The sequence below is a fragment of the Pleurodeles waltl genome, chromosome 11 (assembly GCF_031143425.1).
Source record: "Pleurodeles waltl isolate 20211129_DDA chromosome 11, aPleWal1.hap1.20221129, whole genome shotgun sequence".
Classification (NCBI taxonomy): Eukaryota; Metazoa; Chordata; class Amphibia; order Caudata; family Salamandridae; genus Pleurodeles; species Pleurodeles waltl.
This window is the reverse complement of record NC_090450.1, coordinates 983,230,786-983,257,031: the sequence shown is the minus strand read 5'-3', so window position 1 is coordinate 983,257,031 and position 26,246 is coordinate 983,230,786. Positions and strand designations below refer to the sequence as shown.

At 45.1% G+C, this 26,246-nt stretch overlaps 1 protein-coding gene across 1 annotated transcript in view; it reads left to right on the top strand.

The window, feature by feature from the left end:
• The window catches only part of ZDHHC8 (zinc finger DHHC-type palmitoyltransferase 8), a 233,046-nt gene that overhangs the window by 132,007 nt on the left and 74,793 nt on the right, over positions 1-26,246 (top strand). The gene's annotated exons all lie outside the window — the stretch shown is intronic.

The window sequence follows — 26,246 nt, the reverse complement described above, 5'->3', positions numbered from 1 at the left end:
CCCAACAGAACCCTGTACCCACTTCTAATACTTGTTGTGAGCAACATACTGAATTTTCGCAGTCTATTTTGAAAAATAGACGAAAGGCCGAGCCTGCCCTACTGTGGTTTGAACATCTGGTATGCTGATTGCAACCAGCAGAAGTCGCTCAAACCAAAGTATTTTACCATATCAGTATAGGAGACAAAGTGTTACGTTGAAAGACCACTTGACAATCAGCCTGGACAGGCGACTATTATTACCCATGTTAATTGTGGTCTATCAGAAATTGTAAATGTAAATTAGCACTTGTATAGCGCACTACTCACCCGTTAGGGTCTCATGGCGCTGTACTCATACCGCTATGGAACCCCTCCTGGCTTTTTCCCTGTGAGGCGCCCACTCCTGAGCACCCCCAGGGTGAAGCCAGGCTTCCAAGCGCTGTTGGGGCCGTTGTGGAGATTAAGCAAGCTATTGCCCAGAGTTGCAGAGTGGGACCCATGAATTAGATTAGGCACCAAGGCGAGAATTATCTGGTCAAGGGGAATTGAGCCCAAGACCTGCCGAAGCGGGACTTGAACCCTGGTCTTGTGCCAGATCTCTGCTTCAGGGTCTGCCGCTCTAACCATTGAGCCACACTACCAATATTCTGTAAACTTCGCACTTTTATAGCGCACTACTCACCCGTTAGGGTCTCAAGGCACTGTACACATACAGCTGTGGAACCCCTCCTGGCTTTTCCCTGTGAGGCACCCACTCCTGGACAGCCCCAGGGTGAAGCCAGGCATCCAAGCGCTGTGAGGGCCGTTGTGGAGATTAAGCAAGCTATTGCCTAGAGTTACAGAGTGGGACCCATTAATTAAATTAGACACAGAGGCGAGAATTATCTGGTCCAAGGGAATTGAGCCCAAGACCCGCCAAGGTGGGAATTGAACCCTGGTCCCAGGCCAGCTCTCTGCATCAGGGCCTGCCGCTCTAACCATTGTGCCACACTTCTCCACTGTAGAATAACAGCCCCATATTTTTGCAGCTCCATGAAATATGGTTGCATGCATATGTTCTCGGTAGATTTCCAGGTGTAGAAACACATTAAAGGGGAGAGGAGTGTTGTATTCTTATGTTGGGGTATCTTTAAGAGTAGAATTTACCTGCGGCGTTCCATGTGGATTGTGGAGCTCCGGAGAAGTCAGTTTTGCTATTGCACTGTGGGGTTCAGTTGTGGGTGACTTGCCTATCACACTAAATCCTAATTGAAACGGCTAGTGATTACAACTTGGGATTCACCCTGTGAATATGCTCAATATGGTTATTATCGCCAGTGATTTGTTCCTAAACATTACAACATGCCAATGAAGCCATACAATAATTTACCTTAAGAATACTGGAATAGCCTTGAGAAAACCCCAGGCTTACGTAGCATTATGGGGCAAAACACGTGTCGGCTTCATCTTTGTACACTTATTGGCGTTGTGTGTTCCATTTATGCATCTCATTATAAACTCCAGTGGACTTACTGGTTTGGCTGGATATGTTAATTCCAAAGAGAATCTTGATGTGAAGACACAGATTAACTAACCGTTATATGGGCTTACCAATACGCTGTTGCTGATACATAACTTCAGAGGTTAATAAAAGGGGTTTACACCTGTTTGGTAACCATTAACCCCTTCTAAAAGCAATATATGGGCATTTAGAAAGAGAGTGCTGGACCCATCTGGAACATATTTATTCCTAATTGAAACAGCATCTGTTGTGGATGGATTCCTTCAAGGAGTATGTGCTATGTCTTTAAAAACAGGTAAAGTAGGCCTAAAATAACCATAATGATTGATCTAATGACAACTGCCTGGTGTAGCGTCAAACCAGTGACGTCTATTTCATTGTGACAAAAGCAGTTTACTAACGCAAATATGAGCCACAACAGTGAGAAACAGTAGATTATTTGAAATAGCAGGAAGAGCAGATTGGTGTTTCTCACTATTGTGTGGGCTCATACTTGCATTAGTAGAGAGTATCTATAGTAGCGGGAAAAAGTTACTAACACAGGAACAAGAATCAAGTATTGGACATAATGATTCATTTCACTTTGTATCTACTAGAAAACGCCCTAACCCAGTGGTTCTCAACCTTTTGACTAATGTGGACCCCCACTGCAACCCAGGGACCCCCCACTGAATCCTTATTGGAATCGGGGACCCCCCCACTGAGTCATTACTGGAAGTCGGCGACCCTGGCCTAAAAATCGTTGATGAACCGCAAAACAATATACACAAAAAATACAGAAACAAGCATTCATGAAACAAATACTCCAATGATAACACATTTTACTTAATTTGCAAACAAATATAGATAAAAACTAAGCATTTTAATTTTAATAGGAAGGTTGGAGCTTTTCTAAAATCAACTGAAGCCACACATTGTCTATACTATATTCTGTCTATACACCTGCTCCCACAAATCAGTCTGAGGATACTATTTTGTAAGCCTCCATTTTCAAATTCCTTGACATTTACAGTACATTTTAGCATTTTCAATTGTACATTTAGGGCCAGATGTATGTAGTTTTGACTTTTCGATTTCCTAATCTTAATGATTCGCTATTCCGAAATCGCAAACTGGGATGTGTAACAGTGTGTTTAACACTGTTTGCGATTCCCAACGGGGTGGCAAATGACCTACCTCATCACTATTCATGAGGTAGGTCTTAATTTGCGACCCCATTGGGAAAGGCTGCACTCGCAGGGATGGTGGCCTGCTGGGGACAGCAAACCACCATGTCTGTGACTGATTTTTAAATAAAGCAGTGTTTTTTTTTTTAAAAGCATCCCATTTTCCTTAAAGGAAAATGGGATGCATTTCAAACAAAAAAATGAAAAGTTTTCTTTTCATTTTTTCAGAGTAGGCAGTGGTCTGTGGAACCACTGCCTGCTCTAAAAAAATATTTTTGCTTCCGTTCACAAAGTGGAAGGGGTCCAATGGGGACCCCTTCTCGTTTGCGCATGGGTTACCACCAACATTAAGTTGGTGGTAACTTAGATTGCTTTGCGACCGCATTCACGGTCGCAAAACAATCTTACATCCCCATGCGATTTGCTATGAGGAAGGGACGCCCTTGGTACACCCCTTCCTAATAGTGACTCGCAAACCTATTCTGCGACTCAGTAACCTGTTACTGACTCGCAGAATAGGATTGTTACATGGGGAAAAGCCTTTTCCCGGTCGCAAACGGCTTGAATGGCCGTTTGCGACTGGGAAAAGGATTTCAAACATCTGACCCTTAGACACTTGATACACTTTATCAATCTGTCAATATTAATTTTCTAAGCAGTCGCAGAGCCTCTGAAGAGGCTTTGCGGAACCCAGTGCTTAATTTGAGCCAGTGGTGTCCGATGCGGAGCACCAGCACTTATCTTTGAGGGTCGGCGCTCAGTCTTCTGCATCAGGAATTTACTGGAAGCACTTATGGGAAACATGAAGGAAGAGAAAAACAAAAAAGCGTCACAAAGGGAGAAAGCAGAAAGCTGCAAGAGTGAGATGAAGGGGCATGGAGTGGCTGTAAATGGAATGACGAGACCCGAGCTGGCTTCAGAATTAAGCTGCCTCAGTATCCTGTGCTCGCACATTTAACTGCAGCAACCGCGTGTTTAAGAGGAGGACTTTGGGTAACGGCATGCTTTTAATTACAAATTAAGCACTGGCATACCCACAGTGGTCCCTGGACCACAAGTTCGGAACCACTGTGCTTGCCCAGTGGCATCCCGGACACACAGAGAGGGGAGGACATTTTACTGTTAGTGAAATAAGAAAACATCTCTGTTCATCTGCACATGTGTAAGGGCTGTAAGCACTTCCTCTTAACTGGCACTACAGGGGACAGTGCCCACAGGTCGTCTGCATCCTCCCCAATGGGGCAAGATCAAAGGGTGCGCTCTTATTCTCAGCTCTTCCACACATTCAGGTAGGATCAGGAATACAGGTTCAGACGCACTCTATCTGCATACAGGTGGTGGGAAGGTATAACTTTGGTTCATGGGATGACTGTGCAGTATAGTTTTGTTTCCTGGTGATTACAGAAGTGGAAGCCAGATGTAATAAGTATTTTAACTGTCCAGTTCAGTATTTGTGACCATTAAACTGCTTTTTTGAATTAAATAAAGTCATGTTAGAAGTCGGTAAATCACTATCAACTGCTGAAATGGCTGCAAATAGATACAGACTAGCAATTTGGAAATTGCAAGTTGGTATGTGGTGTATCAAGGTTTTATGACCAAAATCCATTTGCTAAACATTGAGAACTTACTGACTCCCAAGTTGCGCCAGAAAAAGAGAAATGTGTCACCACAGGCCCCTTCCCTTTTTGTGAATCTTAAAACAAACTTTTGTTTTGGAATAAAACAGGCTACATTTTTAAAACGTTCTCTTTATCTGGAGGCAATCACAGACATGGTGGTTGCTGACCCTGGCAGGCCACCGTCTCTGCGGTGGTCTCAAGTCGGAGTAATTCGCAGTTTACTACCTACCTGATGAATATTAATGAGGTAGGTCAGATTGCAACCACTCAGAATACTTTTTTTGCAAACCGACGCATTTGTACATAGGTTCATTTTACAAAAAAAAGTGCGGCAAGAAAGTGTGCAAATCTTACCCTAGGTACTGTTTGTCAGAGGAACAGGGTGTTTGTGAGACTGATGGTGTTTGCTGCGGGGTTGTGTGTTGAGTGACAGGAGAGAGACAGACTTTTTGTGGCCAGGGTTTGCTTTAGGGTTAGGCTTGAGGGATAAGCAATTGACCTCTTCTCTCTCCTCTTCTGCATATCTCCCTCTTTATTTCTCCCAATGTCTTTCTTTTTCACCGAAGGAATGAGGGAAGTGGGAGTGAAGACTGTAGGAAACGTTTTTCCAGGTTTCTGATTTTTCCTCAGAATATTTTGACAGCTCAGTGGAATGATCATCTACCAGAAAAAAAAAAAAAAAAAAAAATCTCAGAAGTACCACAAAAAGAGTGGGCTTTAGGTCAGCCCACTTCAGCCAGTGGTTTTCATTCTTTTCTTCCATGGTCTGCCATTGCTTGGATGTGCTGTCCATCAAGTCATGGCATGTTGTGGATGGTTTCATTGTCCATCTGTGTTCTCATTGGTTATGATGATGGCCTCAATTATTCATTTGATTATACTACAGAAGCAACATAAAGTGTATTTTGTAATTCGGTCTCAGTGTGGGGTCTTTGCTGTATTTGCTTTACTGGCATGATGGCATTTTAATTGCTGTTTTATGGCTTTTTTTCTTGAAAGGTACCCTGAACTCTGCTACTGCAGTCTGTTCTGAAAAGGACACTGCATATAGCTTCCATATTGGTGTAGCACAAGTGTGTGCCTTATTACAGAATGTTTCTTCTACGACAGGTAGGGGCAATACACACAAGGTTGACCACTATTACCTATAACACCCCCTAAAAAAACTCGAACTTGTTGGCTTTGCCAGTGCTTGTTCTTTGCAAGTCTATCTTTGTTGGCCGTGTACATGCTTACACGAGCAACAAGAATTGTGGCCATTATATGCTCCTCCTCGCGAAAGAAACACACATTCCTGCTACTGTTTTTCCCTCTGCAGGCTGCCTCTAACAGGAAGCAAATATAATGTGTTCTGTGCCTTGAAAGTTCTTCTACTGAATCATTTTCATCATCAACATAATGCTGCCATTAGAAATATTGAGCAGGGGCTATTGAGATGGCCTTCCTCATGAGATAATTTGAAGAGACTGGTGGGGGAAACCACAGGTGCACTGAATCCCATTTCAATATGCCTGTTTTGTTAGGGTGTGCTCACTATTTCTACCCCCAGTGTTTTATGCTGGGCTGCGGAGCAACATCGGTTTTAGTGTTGTGTTACAGCTGTTATTGTTTCTGTGACACACACACACACCACAAAGACCCACCCACAGACACACACACACACCACAGACACCCAAACACACACACACCACAGACACCCACACACACACACACCACCCCACTCCCACACACACACTCTTATAGCTAACTAGCTAATTCACCAGTTATTGTCTACTGAGCAAACCATACCATGCGTCTTGCCATGCACTCTTTCTGACGTCACGTATTACACCGCTCATGAAATGTTAAATGACATAATTGGTATTACTGATAACATCTCAAATGTCATCATGGATGACACCACCAATAACCTCATACAATCAAAGTAACACCCAACTGCAATGTCACTTTAACCTGTGTTTTTTTTCAATTAATTTCTGTTTCTTTTCCCGTAATCAGCCAACTCCCTTGCTGTACATGGCCTTTAGGTAGTGTGCAGCAGGGGTTGCCACGCCCACAACACTGTGCGGGTGGCTACCTCCTCCCTTCCCCCAGCAGTGCATGGTTTTCAGCTTTGTGCAGCAGGTCGTTGGCTGCAGGGCCCGGCCTTAAGCCTTGCGGGTTTTTTAAAGGTATTTCTTCAAGTTTTTCACAGGTATCGTGGTACTCGAGCAGTCCCCACTGCACAAGCTTCACGCCCATGAAACCACTGTAGCTTACAAACTTCCCCTGGTGAAGCTAGCACAGTACTGAGGCACCATAGGGGTGAGCTTGTGTGGTGGCTCCACCAGAAGTACTGCGCTACTACAGGGGAGGGTCCAGTGCAGGACACTTTTTTATTTTGTCCCCTGGTGGGTTACCTCTCAGTCCCCCCAACCAACTAGTGCCAAGTGTTTAGGATGTTCCCACCCTCTTTCGCATGTGTGTGTGTGTGTGTCCGTATGTTTTTTGTTTGTTTTTAACAACTCCTGGACACAGCGACAGAGCCCGGAGTTCCGGAATGGATGAAACATTTGAGTTGCAGCCAGCCAATCAGAGTGCTCAGTTTGTAATGATTCCTGACGTATCTCTTGAATAGGAAGGTTGGCCTTGATCTAGATTATCAGCACTAGAACAATGATTAGTATCAGCAAGAGAAGCAAACATGTCACACATCTAGTGCTGACGGTTGACTCTCTGACCTCCCCCGTCAATCCCCCAAATAGCACACACACACACAGTCCATTTCCATCCAGAGTGTACACATTTCACACACAGCATCGCATTTGGGGCATCACACAGTTTGTGCATCAAATTGTAAAAGTGATTATATAACGGTACACCATGCTGTGCATGTTGTCGCTTTGATGTACTTGACCCCCACTCCAAATGAACAGCGCTCCAGTCAACATTGAGTAAAATATCAAAATGGCACAACTTTATAGGTGCTATCTGAGTAAACTATTCACGTCATTGCTTTGTTTATCTGCATTACAGATCTGCCTAATACATGGAGCTATAAATGTGAAAGTGCTCTTTTGTTTGCTTAGTTAAATTAGCTAAATTTTGCTCGATTAACCCCCACTGATATTGGTAACTGTGCTTACATGCATTGTCAGTTTTTGGTGCATGTAGTCCTGGCTGCAGCGCACAGAGGCCTTACAGGGGTGCACATGGAGGGAGCAAATGAAAGGGTACATTGCCTGTAGCCACAATAATTATCTTGAAAATCTGTTAATTATGTATTTAAATAAAAAAAGGATGTATAGTCCTTTTAATGGGGAGCTGCATGGCCAATCAGATTTGCTTACATTCAGGTACAATTCTGATAGGTTGAAGGGGCAGATTGGCTACAACAGCCTGGAGTATTAGCTACTCTGATTAGTTGACCAATAGGAATTCTCCCTTGTTTGTAACTGGAGAGCTAAACAGAAAAGCTGAATAATATTCTTCACTTTCCTGCATGACTTTGGCCTGATTTAGATTTTGTTGGACCGTTTACTCCGTCACCATGTTGATGGATATCCTGTCGCCTAAATATAAATCCCATTATGTCCTATGCGATCTATATTTTGGCGGAGGGGATATCCGTCACCATTATGATGGAGTAACCTATCTGCCAAAATATTAATCAGGCCCTTTGCATCCTGATGCCATATGACCGAAACCTTGCACTACAAGCAAATCACTTTTTACAATACCAACTGCTAATCCCATATGTAGAACAGGGAATACAAACAGCAGAGACAACAGCAGCAGACAATTTATTAAAAGATAATCTTTAAAAAAATTGTTTAAAAACGACTCCAAGATCAACTAAGTCTGATGCAAAAATAATTCCAGTACTAAGTAGAAATCATTTCAAAATATTAAAAATTGCAATCAAACGATGGGAGTTCTACTCCCTCATAGAAGAGAATCAGGCCTAGAGCAAAGGTTTTGGCCCTTTTGCTTTGCATCACTGCCACTTTTCTGTAGACCCAAAAGGTGTCTGGGGCCTGTGCAATGCCAGAGAGGGAGACTTCCAAGAGGGTAGAAACAACTTAGGTGCCATCCTTTGCTCGCTGTGCCATATGATCAAAGCTGCACCTCAATGATAAGGCACAACTAGGCTGTAGGAAGTTGGCTCTGTATGCACTATTTCAAATTAAGGAATAGTATGCACAGAGTCCAAGGGTTCCCCTTAGAGGTAAGATAGTGGCAAAAAGAGATAATACTAATGCTCTATTTTGTGGTAGTGTGGTCGAGCAGTAGGCTTATCAAAGGAGTAGTGTTAAGCATTTGTTGTACATACACACAGGCAATAAATGAGGAACACACACTCAGAGACAAATCCAGCCAATAGGTTTTGTTATAGAAAAATATATTTTCTTAGTTTATTTTAAGAACCACAGGTTCAAATTCTACATGTAATATCTCATTTGAAAGGTATTGCAGGTAAGTACTTTAGGAACTTTGAATCATTACATTAGCATGTATACTTTTTACATAAAACACCATAAGCTGTTTTAAAAGTGGACACACTGCAATTTTCACAGTTCCTGGGGAGGTAAGTTTTTGTTAGTTTTTGTCAGGTAAGTAAATCACTTACAAGTCTCAGGTTTGGGTCCAAGGTAGCCCACCGTTGGGGGTTCAGAGCAACCCCAAAGTTACCACACCAGCAGCTCAGGGCCGGTCAGGTGCAGAGGTCAAAGAGGTGCCCAAAACGCATAGGCTTCAATGGAGAGAAGGGGGTGCCCCGGTTCCGGTCTGCCAGCAGGTAAGTACCCGCGTCTTCGGAGGGCAGACCAGGGGGGTTTTGTAGGGCACCGGGGGGGACACAAGTCCACACAAAAAGTACACCCTCAGCGGCACGGGGGCAGCCGGGTGCAGTGTAGAAACAAGCGTCGGGTTTTCAATGGAAATCAATGAGAGATCAAGGGATCTCTTCAGCGTTGCAGGCAGGCAAGGGGGGGCTTCTCGGGGTAGCCACCACCTGGGCAAGGGAGAGGGCTTCCTGGGGGTCACTCCTGCACAGGAGTTCCGTTCCTTTAGGTGCTGCGGGTGCAGGGTCTTTTCCAGCCGTCGGGAAATGGAGTTCAGGCAGTCGCGGTCAGGGGGAGCCTCGGGATTCCCTCTGCAGGCGTCGCTGTGGGGGCTCAGGGTGGACAACTTTGGTTACTCACGGACTCGGAGTCGCCGGAGGGTCCTCCCTGAGGTGTTGGTTCTCCACCAGTCGAGTCGGGGTCGCCGGGTGCTTCTTGCGGGGAGTTGCAGGGGTCTTTAAATCTGCTCCTTCGAAACAAAGTTGCAGTCTTTTTGGAGCAGTACCGCTGTCCTCTGGAGTTTCTTGGTCTCTTGGAAGCAGGGCAGTCCTCTGAGGATTCAGAGGTCGCTGGTCCTGGAGAAAGCGTCGCTGGAGCAGGGTTATTTAGAAGGCAGGAGACAGGCCGGTAGGACTGGGGCCAAAGCAGTTGGTGTCTTCTTTCTTCTTCTGCAGGGGTTTTCAGCTCAGCAGTCTTCTTCTTCTGTAAGTTGCAGGAATCTAAATTCTTAGGTTCAGGGGAGCCCTTAAATACTAAATTTAAGGGCGTGTTTAGGTCTGGGGGGTTAGTAGCCAATGGCTACTAGCCCTGAGGGTGGGTACACCCTCTTTGTGCCTCCTCCCAAGGGGAGGGGGTCACATCCCTAATCCTATTGGGGGAATCCTCCTTCTACAAGATGGAGGATTTCTAAAAGTCAAAGTCACCTCAGCTCAGGACACCTTAGGGGCTGTCCTGACTGGCCAGTGACTCCTCCTTGTTTTTCTCATTATCTCTCCTGGACTTGCCGCCAAAAGTGGGGGCTGTGTCCAGGGGGCGGGCATCTCCACTAGCTGGAGTGCCCTGGGGCATTGTAACACCAAGCTTGAGCCTTTGAAGCTCACTGCTAGGTGTTACAGTTCCTGCAGGGGGGAGGTGTGAAGCACCTCCACCCAGAGCAGGCTTTGTTTCTGTCCTCAGAGAGCACAAAGGCTCTCACCGCATGGGGTCAGAAACTAGTTTCTCAGCAGCAGGCTGGCACAGACCAGTCAGTCCTGCACTGAACAATTGGGTAAAATACAGGGGGCATCTCTAAGATGCCCTCTGTGTGCATTTTTTAGTAAATCCAACACTGGCATCAGTGTGGGTTTATTATTCTGAGAAGTTTGATACCAAACTTCCCAGTTTTCAGTGTAACCATTATGGAGCTGTGGAGTTCGTTTTTGACAGACTCCCAGACCATATACTCTTATGGCTACCCTGCACTTACAATGTCTAAGGTTTTGCTTAGACACTGTAGGGGCATAGTGCTCATGCACTGGTGCCCTCACCTATGGTATAGTGCACCCTGCCTTAGGGCTGTAAGGCCTGCTAGAGGGGTGACTTATCTATACTGCATAGGCAGTGTGAGGTTGGCATGGCAGCCTGAGGGGAGTGCCATGTCGACTTACTCGTTTTGTTCTCATCAGCACACACAAGCTGGCAAGCAGTGTGTCTGTGCTGAGTGAGGGGTCCCCAGGGTGGAATAAGATATGCTGCAGCCCTTAGTGACCTTCCCTGGCATCAGGGCCCTTGGTACCAGGGGTACCAGTTACAAGGGACTTACCTGGATGCCAGGGTGTGCCAATTGTGGAATCAAAAGTACATTTTAGGTGAAAGAACACTGGTGCTGGGGCCTGGTTAGCAGGGTCCCAGCACACTTCTCAGTCAAGTCAGCATCAGTATCAGGCAAAAAGTGGGGGGTAACTGCAACAGGGAGCCATTTCTTTACACAAGCCCCCCCCAGCCCACAGGCCAGGAGACTCAGCCAAAGCTGGGAGAGTCTTCCTAGTCTGTCAGGCGAGGAAGAGTAGAGGAAATAGGCTGGTTTGTTGCAGCGCCTACTCTGCCTTACATCCTCCTGTTCATGTCATTCCCTCTGGGGAACTGACCCACTTCCACAGTGATAGGACCTAGTCTGAACTGCCTCTTGTCTGTGCTTTTTATGTCTTCACCCATTCTCTCTATTTTGGGGTTAGAGGTATCCACCTCTGCTAATCTTATTTTAGCCAGGGTCACCCCTAGCTTACCCAAAGAGGTTACCCAGAGCTGGAGTAACCCCACCATGACCAACAGGGTCAGGGGGCCTAACTTGCTATTTGGCATGGGGTCAGACCACCATGCCAAGGATAGTGCAGCCATAAAGGCTAACACCCAGCAGAGGCCACTGACAGCTGTCAGTGCCCAGAACCACACCTTTAGCTCTCCACCTACAAGGGAAGGGGCTAAGTTACAGGCTTCTTTGGGTTCAGGGTGCCTGTCTGCTGTATTAGAGTGGGGGGTTACCACATCTTGTAGTAAACACCCTTCTTCCACTCTTTCTTCTGTTAGCTGAGGAGCCACCCACTCAGACTTAACAGTTGCCTGACTAGCCAGGACTTCTTGTGGGTCAGGTTGGACTTTATCAGAGCCACTTTTGGAGTTCTCCCCTACTGGAGCAGAATCTCCTTGGCTTGCTGGAACCTTGGCTAAAGGTTGTCCACCTTTCCTACTCTGTTTCCTTTTCTTTTTCTTCTGGGGCCTACTTGCATTTACTGCAGAGGCAGGAACTCCAGAATCCTTGGGAGAGGACTGGCACTGGACCAGTTCCTCTCTTGGGCTCTGACTAACCTCTGGGTAGTCATTTCAAGGAGACAATCAAGGGGGAGGTCTGTACTGACTACCACCCTTCTCCAGCTAAAAGTCCCACCCACTTCTATGGGCACAAAAGCCACAGGCCTATCAGTGACCCTGTCTGGGCTAACTCTTACTCTGGCCATCTCACCTGGGATGTACTGGTTTGAGAACACCAGCCTGTCATGCACAATAGTGTGACTGGCACAAGTGTCTCTCAGGGCAGTGGCTGGGATTCCATTCACCAGTAGGTGGTGGAAGTGTCTACTTCCCTCTGGAATCTCCAACTCACCTATTGGGCCCTTTTTCCAGTTGAAGGCTATGAAGACCTCCTCATCTGAGGAGTCATCCCCAATGGCTACACTGGTCACCCCTGGGATTTTGCTAGGGGGTTTGTTTTTGGGACAAGAAGTGTCCTTGGTGTGGTGCCCTGTCTGTCTACAGTTATGGCACCATGCCTTAGTGGCATCCCAGTTCTTACCCTGGTACCCACTTTTGTTTTGGGTTGTGTCTCGGGGCCCACCCACCTGTTCTGGTTTTTGGGGGCCTACAGAGGACTCTTTTTCTTTGTTTCTAGTGTCATCCACTTTCTCCTGGGGAGGCTTTGTAACCCCTTTCTTTTGGTCACCCCCAGTGGAAATTTTGGTTACCCTAGTCTTGACCCAGTGGTCTGCCTTCTTTCCCAATTCTTGGGGAGAAATTGGACCTAGGTCTACCAGATACTGATGCAACTTTTCATTGAAGCAGTTACTTAAAATGTGTTCTTTCATAAACAAATTATAAAGCCCAACATAGTCATGCACTTCATTTCCAGTTACCCAACCATCCAGTGTTTTCACTGAGTAGTCTACAAAATCAACCCAGGTCTGGCTTTAAGATTTTTGAGCCCCCCTGAATCTAATTCTATACTCCTCAGTGGAGAATCCAAAGCCCTCAATCAGGGTACCCTTCATGAGGTCATAGGATTCTACATCTTTTCCAGAGAGTGTGAGGAGTCTATCCCTACACTTTCCAGTGAACATTTCCCAAAGGAGAGCACCCCAGTGAGATTTGTTTACTTTTCTGGTTACACAAGCCCTCTCAAAAGCTGTGAACCATTTGGTGATGTCATCACCATCTTCATATTTCGTTACAATCCCTTTAGGGATTTTCAACATGTCAGGAGAATCTCTGACCCTATTTATGTTGCTGCCACCATTGATGGGTCCTAGGCCCATCTCTTGTCTTTCCCTTTCTATGGCTAGGATCTGTCTTTCCAAAGCCAATCTTTTGGCCATCCTGGCTAACTGGATGTCCTCTTCACTGGAGTTATCCTCAGTGATTTCAGAGAGGTTGGTCCCTCCTGTGAGGGAACCAGCATCTCTGACTATTATTTGTGGAGTCAGGGCTTGAGAGGCCCTGTCTTCCCTAGATAGGACTGGTAGGGGGGAATCACCCTCCAAGTCACTATCATCATCCTCTGTGTTGCCATCCTCAGAGGGGTTGGCTCTTTCAAACTCTGCCAACAGCTCCTGGAGCTGTAGTTTGGAAGGTCTGGAGCCCATTGCTATTTTCTTTAGTTTACAGAGTGACCTTAGCTCTCTCATCTGTAGATGGAGGTAAGGTGTGGTGTTGAGTTCCACCACATTCACATCTGTATTAGACATTATGCTTCTAAAAGTTGGAATACTTTTTAAGAAACTAAAACTAGTTCTAGGATCTAATTCAAACTTTTACCAGACTTTTAAACTCTAAAAGGAAATGCTAACAGGGACTAACACAAGGCCCTAGCAGGACTTTTAAGAATTTAGAAAAAATTCAAATTGCAAAAACAATTTCTAATGAAATTTTTTGGAATTTGTCGTGTGATCAGGTATTGGCTGAGTAGTCCAGAAAATGCAAAGTCTTGTACCCCACTGCTGATCCACCAATGTAGGAAGTTGGCTCTGTATGCACTATTTCAAAGTAAGGAATAGTATGCACAGAGTCCAAGGGTTCCCCTTAGAGGTAAGATAGTGGCAAAAAGAGATAATACTAATGCTCTATTTTGTGGTAGTGTGGTCGAGCAGTAGGCTTATCAAAGGAGTAGTGTTAAGCATTTGTTGTACATACACACAGGCAATAAATGAGGAACACACACTCAGAGACAAATCCAGCCAATAGGTTTTGTTATAGAAAAATATCTTTTCTTAGTTTATTTTAAGAACCACAGGTTCAAATTCTACATGTAATATCTCATTTGAAAGGTATTGCAGGTAAGTACTTTAGGAACTTTGAATCATTACATTAGCATGTATACTTTTTACATAAAACACCATAAGCTGTTTTAAAAGTGGACACAGTGCAATTTTCATAGTTCCTGGGGAGGTAAGTTTTTGTTAGTTTTTGTCAGGTAAGTAAATCACTTACAAGTCTCAGGTTTGGGTCCAAGGTAGCCCACCGTTGGGGGTTCAGAGCAACCCCAAAGTTACCACACCAGCAGCTCAGGGCCGGTCAGGTGCAGAGGTCAAAGAGGTGCCCAAAACGCATAGGCTTCAATGGAGAGAAGGGGATGCCCCGGTTCCGGTCTGCCAGCAGGTAAGTACCCGCGTCTTCGGAGGGCAGACCAGGGGGGTTTTGTAGGGCACCGGGGGGGACACAAGTCCACACAAAAAGTACACCCTCAGCGGCACAGGGGCGGCCGGGTGCAGTGTAGAAACAAGCGTCGGGTTTTCAATGGAAATCAATGAGAGATCAAGGGATCTCTTCGGCGTTGCAGGCAGGCAAGGGGGGGGCTCCTCGGGGTAGCCACCACCTGGGCAAGGGAGAGGGCTTCCTGGGGGTCACTCCTGCACAGGAGTTCCGTTCCTTTAGGTGCTGGGGGCTGCGGGTGCAGGGTCTTTTCCAGCCGTCGGGAAATGGAGTTCAGGCAGTCGCGGTCAGGGGAGCCTCGGGATTCCCTCTGCAGGAGTCGCTGTGGGGGGTCAGGGGGGACAACTTTGGTTACTCACGGACTTGGAGTCGCCGGAGGGTCCTCCCTGAGGTGTTGGTTCTCCACCAGTCGAGTCGGGGTCGCCGGGTGCAGTGTTGCAAGTCTCACGCTTCTTGCGGGGAGTTGCAGGGGTCTTTAAATCTGCTCCTTCGAAACAAAGTTGCAGTCTTTTTGGAGCAGTACCGCTGTCCTCGGGAGTTTCTTGGTCTCTTGGAAGCAGGGCAGTCCTCTGAGGATTCGCTGGTCCTGGAGAAAGCGTCGCTGGAGCAGGGTTATTTAGAAGGCAGGAGACAGGCCGGTAGGACTGGGGCCAAAGCAGTTGGTGTCTTCTTTCTTCTTCTGCAGGGGTTTTCAGCTCAGCAGTCTTCTTCTTCGGTAAGTTGCAGGAATCTAAATTCTTAGGTTCAGGGGAGCCCTTAAATACTAAATTTAAGGGCGTGTTTAGGTCTGGGGGGTTAGTAGCCAATGGCTACTAGCCCTGATGGTGGGTACACCCTCTTTGTGCCTCCTCCCAAGGGGAGGGGGTCACATCCCTAATCCTATTGGGGGAATCCTCCTTCTACAAGATGGAGGATTTCTAAAAGTCAGTCACCTCAGCTCAGGACACCTTAGGGGCTGTCCTGACTGGCCAGTGACTCCTCCTTGTTTTTCTCATTATCTCTCCTGGACTTGCCGCCAAAAGTGGGGGCTGTGTCCAGGGGGCGGGCATCTCCACTAGCTGGAGTGCCCTGGGGCATTGTAACACCAAGCTTGAGCCTTTGAAGCTCACTGCTAGGTGTTACAGTTCCTGCAGGGGGGAGGTGTGAAGCACCTCCACCCAGAGCAGGCTTTGTTTCTGTCCTCGGAGCACAAAGGCTCTCACCGCATGGGGTCAGAAACTCGTCTCTCAGCAGCAGGCTGGCACAGACCAGTCAGTCCTGCACTGAACAATTGGGTAAAATACAGGGGGCATCTCTAAGATGCCCTCTGTGTGCATTTTTTAATAAATCCAACACTGGCATCAGTGTGGGTTTATTATTCTGAGAAGTTTGATACCAAACTTCCCAGTTTTCAGTGTAACCATTATGGAGCTGTGGAGTTCGTTTTTGACAGACTCCCAGACCATATACTCTTATGGCTACCCTGCACTTACAATGTCTAAGGTTTTGCTTAGACACTGTAGGGGAATAGTGCTCATGCACTGGTGCCCTCACCTATGGTATAGTGCACCCTGCCTTAGGGCTGTAAGGCCTGCTAGAGGGGTGACTTATCTATACTGCATAGGCAGTGTGAGGTTGGCATGGCACCCTGAGGGGAGTGCCATGTCGACTTACTCGTTTTGTTCTCATCAGCACACACAAGCTGGCAAGCAGTGTGTCTGTGCTGAGTGAGGGGTCCCCAGGGTGGCATAAGATATGCTGCAGCCCTTAGTGACCTTCCCTGGCATCAGGGCCCTTGGTACCAGGGGTACCAGTTACAAGGGACTTACCTGGATGCCAGGGTTGTGCCAATTGTGGAATCAAAAGTACATTTTAGGTGAAAGAACACTGGTGCTGGGGCCTGGTTAGCAGGGTCCCAGCACACTTCTCAGTCAAGTCAGCATCAGTATCAGGCAAAAAGTGGGGGGTAACTGCAACAGGGAGCCATTTCTTTACATAGGCTATATGTAGTTTGGGAGTGCTTAGTTCAGAGAGAATGTGGCCTGGTAGTTTGTGTTTAACTCTTCCTATTGGAGCGTTACATATTTGCATATGGCTGCTCCTTGTACAGAGTGGTGAACAGGACAGAAAAAGTGATGGGCTGGAGTATGGTCCAGACCATAACCAGTGACTGAGACTTTTATAAGCATTCCACCCTTCCCCCTTTATTTCTCTTTTGTTTGCCATTTGTCTGCTAAGCCTTTACTCTCTAGAAAGTTAATACTTCTTTTGAGTTTGACTTTTGGGGTAGGTCTCACTTAAGCCTCCTTAAGTTTTTCCCCAGAAAAGGCATCCAAGCAAAGCTTGCGTCCTTATTCCCACATCATGTGGATTCTAAATGTACCCAGGGTTTGTGAATTCCCCTGGACGGAACAGAGAAAACAGCTAAAATATAGGAACATTTGTTTTTCTGTAACAGTGGGGAAAAACTGCTGTGCAAGAAAATGTGTATTTTTTCTGAAACTGACAAACATAGGGTTTGATGTAATAAAATCATCATCTAGCCAAACTTCAGTAACAGAGTTGTAAAAAAAATATATATATATTTTTCACTAGTTTTTGAATTAGTCAAGTGGTGCACCGTTTTCCTATTTTTTACGGTTTCCACCTACATGCCCCTTGTGGTGGAAACAGATGTGATGATGTGTTGGCTCTCATTATCATAATGAGACTGCTGGATTTGGGCGGCAGCACCACCGGATTGTGGGGAACGAAGTCCAATCCCACACCAGGTGACAACTGTCAGCCTAACCCTTCCGGCCACCTAGCAGTACCTCACCTGTACCCAAGAGTAGAGGTGATTTGTGGCAGGCATGCGCATGACATTCTGATTTCTCAGGGAAATCATGGTGAACAGATCTTACCCTTTTATCTCAGTTACATTTGTCTCACACATGGAAAGACAAACAGAAGCAGGAATTGGTTCAATTAATTTTTATTGAATCAACTGCATTCTAGGTAAAAAGGCATGTACTGCAATGAATAGGATAACGAAACATGATAATAGCAGTGCAATGATGAACAAAGTGAGACATAAGAAAAGTCCCAACATGATGTCACAATGCTAGGTTTTAGAATTCCTACCTACACCACTAAGGTTCTATCCTAGAGCACAGCAATTTTATCTCTAATCCGCCTTTCAGGACCCCTGGGAAGACCCATCCTCTATACCTGAGTGTGGTAGTAGCAAAGAGGGCTGTTGGCCTACCGAGAGTCTTCTTCCATGAGGGCGGAAAAGATGTCTAGTCTCAGTAGACACGAACAGCATGCAATAGCAACTTCTGGCTGGAATTTCCCTCTAACGCAGAGGTCTTCAAACTGTGGGGCGGGCCCCCCCTAGGGGGGCCTCAAGTGCTCCCAGGGGGGGCGCCAAACTCTGGCCAAAAGAAGCATTCTACCGATAACAGGCCTTTGTTTTAAACAAAAGCATGTTATTGCATTTTTAAAAAGATAACAGCACCTAACTGCAATGTTTAAATAGGTCTGGACATATTTAAACATTGCCATCCTTATAAAATATTTGTGAAAAATTCTGATGGGGGGCCCATAGATTTTTATTTTTCAACTGGGGGGGCGCGGCATTAAGAAGTTTGGAGACCACTGCTCTAACGTATATGGGGCAGAAAGGTGTTCTTATAATAAAACATCTGATGTTCTGAGAATACTGCCCTAACATAAGAATCCATTTGTTTCCATGAAGCAACAGGGAATTTGATGTTCTGCTTTGTACCTACAACATTATCGTGTACAGCCTTGAGCAAGCACAGAGTGAAGATGTTGTGCTAAGAAATGAAAAAAAGTTGTAAGCAAAGCGGCCAACTGATAAAGGAATACAAACATCACCACAGAATGAGGCTTCTGCTAAAATAATAAAAATAATTCTTTTCTATGCTAAAGGGCGCAAGCTGCAGGCCTGTGGCTAAAATAACATGCCATAAAATGATGCTAAAATAAGCTCACAACAGTGAAACCCATGGATGAATCCATTTCTAAAAAGTAGACACAATTCTGATTTCAGCAGGGATCATTTGTGTAGCCCAACGAAACCGGACTAAGGGTCATTTGGTATTCCCAAAGCAACTGTTTGTTGACATTTTTAAGTATAAAAAATAGAGGTAACTGACAGCATTTTCATCTGCATTTTTTTCCCTAATTGACAATTTGCAAAAAATACTTATGTTAATTCTGGCAGACCCTTCTGACAGACCTTCTGGTCGCAATGATATGTAGTGTTGATTGGTAGTCCAAAAAAAAACACATTACCCTGAGTCAACAACTGAGCTGCAACCTACACTGATTTTTCCTATTGTGTATAGACCAGGCAGCAATTCGTATGATAACTTCTAATGAATGAAAAATGGATATAAAAGGAACCTGTGTATTTGTGAAATGTGCCCAAGATACTGAGTTCAGGAACAGTGGTTATTTGTAGAACACCTAATTTGCAAATATGTGTTTTCCTGCACGCTGGCTTATACAATTGAGAGAAATGTAGTGGATAGTAACAGATGTTCTAGTGTGCTGTGTTCCCCCACTTCTCCTGATAAAAATGGTACCCCCTCCTTGTGTTTGGCTGGATCTAATGCCCGGGACACACAAGACCACAAAATATAACGTGGAGCCATCAAATTATACCTTTGCAAATTACATGGTTTGTGGATGTGGGTAGCTGTGGAATTTGTGCCCGGGTTAGAGCACCAACCAGGGAATGCTGTAACCTGCATGGATTCCACTCGCTTTTCTTACCCAGAATGCCCTCCATACCACAAACCTTGACTAAGAGACCCATATTCCTTGTCTTTCTGTGGGGGGAACTTCCAGAATCTTTTGGGATCCATAAAATCCCTACCATACAGTCTTACCACACTTTTCCACATAAAAATGGTACCCCACTTGGGTGGCTGGTGAAAGGAATGCTTCCTCATGAACAGGCCCCTCTTTACTTCAGTTGGTCACAGTTTTCACCTGATCTGCTAATGTCACATGGAAGAAAGAGGCACAAGTTGAAATCAAGACGATGTAGTCTGGTTATTCAACCACCCCAGTGAGTTATTTGTAAGAGAAGATGAAGTCTATGCATCAGAGAGCTCAAGAAGGTCAGTGATTGACAGACGTTCTTTATCTAGGGAACATGAGGCTATGCTTGAGAGAAGAGGAAAGCTCCGTGTTGATGGAAAGATGGGGGGTTCTAGGTGAGGTAAGTTGAGGGATTCCACGCTTGAGGGAACATAGAGGTTCCATGTAAAGGAGATGTGGTGGTCTGCCTATCTCTGAGGGAAAATGAGAGAGTTCTGTTTAAGAGAAGAGAGAACTTTAAGAGAGGATGAGGGGTTCTAAGAGAGGCTCCTTGAGGGGGTTCCAAATTTAAGGTTCCACAGCAAGGAGGATAGCGGGGTCCACTTGAGGGAAAACTGGGCTCTCTTTGAGGGAAGTCGAAAGTTCAGTGATTGAGGGGAGATGACGGTTCGAGGTGAGCTAAGATGAGGGTTCCACATGGGGAAGATGGACATACCGCTTCTGCAAGCCCTATTTCTCTACTCTAAGTATGCCTGGACATTTCTACCAGACTGGTGAGCAGGTGCCCACTGCAGTGCGAGCTCGCTGACGTCAATAGACGAATGCAGAATGCCTCTGGAGTGTGTTTTGCCCATCTTGTGTTTGAGGGGATGAGGTAACTGTGCCAGCCAGTGAATGCATCGCAAGAACAACAGAACCATTTGGCTCTATTTTAGGTAAATGGAGCGCCCATGGCAGCTGGGCACAGTGGGGTCTTTAGGATGCTGAGTAAAGGCAAGATTTCACATCTGCTGTTAAGGCAGTTAAGATGAAACAGTGACACACAGTCCAGGGCTTTATGGACACTCGCAGTAACCCATTTTATGTGTACACTGCGTTTCCTGGCATATTGGTTTTAGAGGCTGTAATCCAGCATAATAGGTCGGTAGGATGGTTTGAAGGTCAAAGTTTTCAATCCTATATGGGCCAAATCAACCTTCATATTTTTAAGATTGATGAAATGATGATCTTTTAAGCAAGTGCTAACACATAGAAGACTATACACCAACAAGTAAAACTTCAACGTGTTATGTTGAGGATGAGACATGTTACCTATTGAAGTACACGAGACATATGGTCCAAGGTGTATATTGTAGACACACACCGATTTGATGAGAGATACACATGTCAATAATTGGGCTATCGAGTGATTACTGACTGCACTTGCCACAAGAGGCCACACACCCAACAAAATAATATGCAGAACACACTACAAACTCAACTAATACATTATAACATTGCTTGCTATTAAAAAAAACCTCATACAGGCCACACAGGCATTAACACCATGTTCATTCAGGCTATCTCTAACCGCTGGGCTGCTTGCATGTAACTGACCTAATTTTAGGTCGCAGCCTACGAGACAGCGCTGCAGTCTGGTTTGCTAAAGACATCTGGTGACATTCAGAAAGTTGAGCTAGGAATACATTCTGCCCGTTGCTTGCCAGTGGCTATGTGGTTTGTAACTCACATTTTAATGCTTTCCATTTGATGGCTTTATTTGTTTTAGGCTGTCCAGCTTGAGTTCGTAACTTCCTTTGCCCAAACCTTGTTTAGAGTATCCTTCCGAGTGCCCCCTTTCAGTAAACAGTCCTGTAAATCTTGTTCTTATGTCAGCACATTTGCGGTGCATTCAAAGACCGAGGTCAAATGTCAGGCATTGTCTGCTGAGGGTGCTTGTTTACTTTTCTTTCTCTGACTTCAGAGTGAGAGGATTTACGTGTCAATCTTTCTGACTACTGGGGTAGGGAGGAGTTTTTTTTCTAGCACACAACACATTTAAATGAGCTGTGTAAGTATTTCAGAATATATCAGAATTAGGAACACAAATAAAGCACATTTTTCATTAATTCTGAAGTGTGATGGAAATAAATACTTTAATACGATCAAAACAAATCATTACACTAGGTGATGCAATTTACATACACACTGTATAGTTTTAGTAGTAAAACTGTATGTCTGTGCAAATGTAATGATCATTGCTATTGAAAATATGTTGTCTGTAAGCACAGTGCGCCACCACACCATGACTACTACACTCTACACCACTCCACTCTACTCTGCACTACTCCACTCTGCACCACTCCACTCTATACCACTTTACGCTACGCCTCTTTACGCCAGTGCACTCTTCATACTGTACTCCACACTACTGCACTCTACACTACTCTAGTGTAGGCCACATCAATCTACTCTGCACAACTCCACTCTACGCCAATACACACTACGCCAATGCACTTTACTCCGTAACACCCAACTCTATGTCCCTGCACTTTAGGCCAATCCACTGTACAATACTCTAATCTGCTTACTCTGCACCACTGCACTCTATGCCACTGCACTGTACTCTGCATCACTGTACTCTACATTACTGCTCTCTATGCCACTCTACTGCACTGCACTCTGACACTCTACTCTGCAACACAGAACTCTACTACACTCTACGGCACTATACTCTACTCTGCACCACTCTACGCTACGGCACTCTATGCTACTCAACTCTACACTGCACCACTGCCCTCTGCGGCACTCCACTCTATGCTACGTGCTACTCTGCTCTGCCCCAATCCACTCTGCACCACTCTAATCTATGCTACTGCTTTCTACAATGCTGCATTGTACGCAGCTGAATTCAATGCCACTGTACTCTGTGCCACTGCACGCTACGCCACTGTACTCTGCAACACTCTACGCCAATCAACTGTAAACCAGTCCACTCTACTGTCACTCCAGTGTATGCCACTCTATGTGACTCCACACTATGCCACTACAATGCACAACACAGTCTGCCACTCCACTCCACAACACTCTACTCCACAACACTCTACTCTACTGTTTGCCATTTCACTCTACAACACTCCATGCCACTCTCCTTTACAGCGCTATCTTTTAGCCATGCTGAAAAGCAGCCACACTTGTGTACAAATAAAACTCATTGCCAAAGCCAATAGCTCTTGCAGAGGCGAGACCTATTGGCTTTGCCAATGCTTGCTAGAGGCTGCATCTTCTTTAATACCGTAATACAATGGGCTATATTTTATTTTGTAACAAAGTTGGGTTTAGATTGGTAACGTGAAGCACACTAAAATTCACTGCAGAAAATTTTCATATGGATCTCGCTGTGTTTTAATAAACATTATTTCTTATATTCCCAAGGAAGTAGAGGGCTTTATAGAGGGACAGAAATCCTTGGCGTCTTTTGGTGACCCCAAAATGTGCTTAATGAGGCAACATTCTTTCATTAGAGTTTCATCACAAATGATATGGTAGGGTTGGTTATAAACCTTAAACAAAACTGAAACAATTATACCTAGTATGAAACCTAAAACTATTCTTAATACAGTATAAAGGAATCTCACAATAAAATCTCATTATTTCACTTATTTAAAATCCGTAACCTGATGTGAAGTATTTCACAACATTGAAGCTAAGCATCTATTCTGCCTTTGATTGTATAACAAACTTGCTTCTCTGCCTGACTTGATTGAACTTTAAAACAAGCATTTGCAATGCAACGGGTCTTGCATTACGAGGAGTTAAAGCTATTAGCATTGTAAACTCTTAACCGGACTTTTCTTTCCACATTAAATGAAGAAATAAAACAAGTGATTGCACTGCGAAATAAAGAGAAAAAGTAGTCCAGAAACCATACGGAAAACACGGAGCTTTGTATGTTTCCAGTAGTTTACCGGTGCTCTTGAGGAGGGTTAAACACCGGAAAAGGCATGACGTATGCATGCCTTTCACGAATGAAAACAAGCGGATTTTAAAAGGCAAGCCCACGAACCAATGAAAGTGACTGACGTAACATGGGCGTGGTTAAAATCCCCCTAAAGAGAGATTAGAAGAGGGACGGAGTGCTTTGTGCTCGCCCCTAAACATGGTCTTAGCAGCAACCAATATACTAGATTTTACTTTGAATGTATAACTAATTTATGTCCAGGTCTTTTCCTCTTTTAAACCACATAATATACAAACTTTGTCATCCCTGTAGGTATTTCAGCATTAACACGATCAACAATCCTTAATGAAAGTACATTTAATGAAACTTTCATGCATAGTCTGTAATGTTCGACACCAGAGAATACAGTCAAATGTACACACAGGAGACACATGGATTGTACGCACCATGCATGATCAATTGTACTCGTAGTTTCTGCTTGACTTGCATCAATGATATGGACCTAACATGTATCACAAATCATTTGAAGACCTTTAGGCCCTCATTACAACCTCGGCGGTCTTCCCCGAAGACCGCCGAGGCTGCAGGCGCCAGAATACCGCCAGTGCTGGCGGTATGTCTGGCTCCCTATTACCGTCCGCTGGCCCAGCGGAAAAGTCACATCAACATTGCAGCCGGCTCGTAATAGAGCCGGCAGCAATGCTGATGTGCAGCGGGTGCAGTAGCACCCGCCGCGCATTTCACTGCCCGAAATTCAGGCAGTGAAATGCGCGACGGGGCTGTGCCTGGGGGGCCCTGCACTACCCATGCTAATTGCATGGGCAGTGAAGGGGCCCCCAGGGGCACCCCGAGTCCCCTTACCGGCAGTCTTTCCATGGCAGTGTCTACTGCCATGGACAAGCTGGTGGTAAGGGGAGTCGAAATCCCCAGGGCAGCGCTGCTTGCAGCGCTAACCTAGCGGATTACGACTGCCAGGACCGCTATGGCAGTATACCGCCGGTCCCGGCGGTATTCCCGTGGCGGGAGCGCCACAGTCGAAATGAGGCAGGTAGTACCGCCAGCCTGTTGGCTGTACTACAGCCACAATAGCCCTGGCGGTCACTGACCGCCAGGGTTATAATGAGGTCCTTAGTTTTGTTCGCTCTGATTCATCCCACTACTTTACCATTTACTAACAAGAGTTTTATAATAGAATGGAGATGTGGCTTAGTAAACGGTACCCTACCCCCTATAAAGACTATGTAGACGACGCCCCAAAATATACTGCAAAAAATGTTCTTGTGACAAATGTGTATAAGTTTTGCCTAACTGCAGATGTATTGCTTCTGTAGAATACTGCCCCTTAGATTCAGCAAAGGGTGTATAACTTTCATATGAAATAGATCTTAAATGCTTCCCTTTTACCGGGCCCACATCAGACCAGTGTATTAGCAAACTCAATAGTTCATCTGATAGGCTCGTACTAATTGTATTAACCAATATCTGCCACCAGACTAATTAAATCTCTTTAAATCCCCTGGAAGAGCTCAAACCCCTTGACTTATTTTCTATTAATGATTATAATCAGCTGGCACTGTGATTAAGGACCCTCCCTTTTAGCAACGATGAAAAATAAATTTAAGGCTTCCAAAACCAACAAGTTTCATGTTAAAGAGGTTTATTTTTAAGTGTTTTTTCCTTCTGTGATTCGTAAGACCTTTAAACATACATTGGCATCTATCCGGCATTGTGTTTTCATTAGTGCTAAAAATATGACATATACTCTCAGTTCTGCTAATGAATGCCTTCAGGAAATGAGGCCGGTGACATACGCATGGGCGAGGTCAACCATGTTGTGTCAACCCAAGGTTAAAGACTGATCAACGATGAGCGCATGCGCATTTCACTTTATTGGTGGATGCGAATTACAAAGACACCAGTCTACAGACAAAGATGCTCGTGCATGCCCCAAACATTAGTGACTTAAGAGGCACTATGGGCCATGCAGTGTTACGCAAACCCTTGAAAGAAACTCTGCCCATGTTATAAATACATTCTTTTGTTAAAGTGCACTACGTGAAATGTATTTTTGCAACAAACTGCTAGCTGCATATTGGTGTGTTTAATTTTGCATTACAACTTTCACGTTTAATCTACATATCTGCAACCGCAGTCTGTTGTATGGGGCACCAAGATGCACAGCGTTTGCCTTTTTGGGGGTGGGGAGTGTAATGATCTGGCCTTGCATTATGAGGGATGGACCTGCCTCTGATCTACAATAAAAATATATTGCACGTCATTTCAGAGTTCAGTATCCTTATAAAAAAACTCATGCTTTGGCCTCGTTCCTGTATAGGGTCACTACAGGTCCACTGCAATGTCCGTATAATGCAGGGAAGAGGTTAGTCTATCTCATATGTGCATCTCAGCTCATAATGCAGCTACATATTGTCTGCCCAGTGCTCCTCGTGGAAGCCTTGCATCTGCACCATGTATAGATACGATATACCCACCGGAGGTGCTGAAACATACCGTTGCTTATTGATGATAAGTTGGGCTGATCAGTTGGACAGAAAGTGGATGAGCCCTGCCTACTCTTTCCATAGGTGAAATTTGAAACATTAATGCAGGAGTGTTGAACATAACACACAGACACAGTAACACATATAGGGCCAGTTTAGCTCAATTTGCTATTATCAGTCGGTCGTTGTGGTATAACACCCTGTAAGATGGCCCGAAGCCTCATGCAGGAAGTCGCGCCTTAGCTAAAATGGTGGCTAGTAAATCTGGAGTCTTGTAAGCCTATTTTGCTCTATGTTGGGGCGATAAAGGGGACATGGAAAGGTATAGCTCTAACTGTAAAGTAATGACAGGAGTGCCCTTTTAAAGGAGTTTCTTTTCTAAAAGTTCTGTGTAGAGCTGAATCCCTGAATACCAACAGTCCTCCACCTGATAAAAGTAC